Raw genomic sequence first — 2349 nt, 5'->3', positions numbered from 1 at the left:
GGTTTACTACTCTAACGCAATGCGTGCCTTTTTATAAGTGACAATAAGAGGGTTTGATTAGGGACTACAACTCGGTTCTGAATACACGAAAGCGACAGTTCCTATTAAATTAGTTCTTTTCAAAGTAGGAAAAACTGCCCATAAGTAGCTCTACTAGCAAGTACTTGGATTATCAATTAATTACGTGAATTACATTCGACCCTGTCTTTATTAATTAATCTTTATTCAACACTTTACTTTTCATTGCACACTACAAAAACACCTATTTTTGATTGCCTTTGATAAACACCATAACAATAGATAACGATAGATTGACACTTGGTCTCTGTGGATTCGACAATCTTTTATATTACTCTGACGCGTTCGTACACTTGCGAAAAGCACGCATCAAGTTTTTGGCGCTGTTTCCGAGGACCAATTTCGTCAAATTTCATTTTCCTGTTGTTATATCGTTTAGACTTAGGCTATTTCCCACCGGTCAATGCGAAGAACTCGCAGCACCGAAAGTTTAAGCTTAGTATACCCTCTGGCGGAACCTGAACGTTACGCTCGCGCACGTTTATTCTTTCATAGAATTAAGAGAGCTATGGCCGAAGATCAAAACCAAAGACCTCTTAAATATTTCGCTCAACCATCTAATGAAGAACCTAGTTCTAGTATAGTAAACCCAACCATCCCAGCTAATAATTTTGAACTTAAACCATCCCTGTTGCAACTAGTGCAACAGAGACAATTCGCGGGTCTCGCTACCGAGAACCCTAACCAGCATTTAAAAATATTTCTTCAATTAGCAGACACTTTTAAAACCAATGGAGCTTCTCCTGAAGCAATACGTTTAAGATTATTCCATTTTTCCCTCAGAGATAAAGCCCTATCATGGTTAGATTCCCTTCCACCCAATTCCATTACGACTTGGGATAACCTTAGGAGAGTTTTCTTGCTAGATATTTTCCCCCGAGTAAGACCGCCGTTCTTCGAAACCATATAACTAGATTTACCCAAAACCAAGGAGAATCGCTGTTCGAAGCTTGGGGGAGATATAAAGAGTTGTTACGAGCATGCCCACATCATGGTTTAGAAAATTGGTTAATCATTCAAACCTTCTATAATGGACTTCATTAGAACACAAAGATGACCATCGACGCTGCCGCAGGCGGTGCTCTGATGAACAAACCTTATCCTGAAGCTAGTGCCCTCATCGAAGATATGGCTCAAAACCATCAATCATGGGGAGTCGAACGAGCGACAGTTGAGAAGAAGGAAGCCCAAGGAGGAGTGCATGAACTAAGCTCTATAGACATGATGCAAGCTAAAATGGACGCATTAGCCCTCAAGGTCGAGCATATGTGCATAAACCCGAATATTGTAGTCGCAGTTTCGTCGGATTGTGAGATATCTGGAACCAAAGGACACCAATCTGCATAATGCAGTCTATTAAACGAAACCCACTCTGAGCAAGTGAACTACACCCAAGGGAACCCATATTCGAATACCTATAACCCTGGATGGAGGAATCACCCGAACTTCTCCTATAAAAACAATAACCCTATTCAAAATAATGCACCTCTGAGACCTAGTTATCAAGCCCCAAGATCAAATCAACCTATGCAACCTGTACCACCAGAGCCGAGCCTTGAGAAAATTATGGAAAATTTTATCACCGCTGAAACCCAACAAAACAAGGAGTTCATGAACCAAAACATTCATGTTAACGAATTGATTACTCAGTTAGGAACCATGGTTGACCAAATAGTTACTCATACCAAAATGCTTGAAACCCAGATCTCTCAGGTAGCTTTAAACTAATCCCCTCAGACTACTCCTGGAGGACAATTCCCTGGACAACCTCAACAAAATCCGAGAGGACAAGCCAATGCCATTACCCTACAAAGTGGGAACGCTTATGATGAGCCACCAAACCCTAGATTGAGTGAACCCGAAACTTCTAAGGAATGTACCAAACCCCCAGACGAAGTAAAGGAACCAGAGGAATCTGAAAACCAGGAAGGTCGAGATAAAGGAGAAGAACCTAAAGATAAAACTTACGTACCACCCCCGCCATATAAACCACCTATATCATATCCGCAAAGATTCAAACAAACCCAGATCAATAAACAGTATCAATTTTTTTTTAAAGTTATAGAAAAACTTCATGTAGAGATCCCTTTCACAAAAGCCATCACCCAAATACCTTCTTATGCAAAGTTTCTTAAAGACATCCTTACCAACAAACGTAGACTTGACGATCTGAAGCCTTTGGAATGTAATGCTATTTCCGAGGACAAATTAGCAAAGAAAGATAAAGATCCTGGAAATTTCTCCATTCCTTGCCTTTTGGGTAATCATGTC

At 40.4% G+C, this 2349-nt stretch overlaps 1 non-coding gene across 1 annotated transcript; it reads right to left on the bottom strand.

Annotated features, from left to right (window-relative positions):
• Positions 1-969: 969 nt before the first annotated feature.
• LOC127133935 (small nucleolar RNA R71) lies at positions 970-1076 on the bottom strand. Its single transcript, XR_007807731.1, has one exon. It is a non-coding gene; the product is annotated as a small nucleolar RNA R71 (small nucleolar RNA).
• Positions 1077-2349: the final 1273 nt, after the last annotated feature.

The sequence above is a fragment of the Lathyrus oleraceus genome, chromosome 3 (genome assembly GCF_024323335.1).
Source record: "Lathyrus oleraceus cultivar Zhongwan6 chromosome 3, CAAS_Psat_ZW6_1.0, whole genome shotgun sequence".
Lineage (NCBI taxonomy): Eukaryota > Viridiplantae > Streptophyta > Magnoliopsida > Fabales > Fabaceae > Lathyrus > Lathyrus oleraceus.
This window is presented reverse-complemented; position numbering and strand designations above follow the sequence as displayed.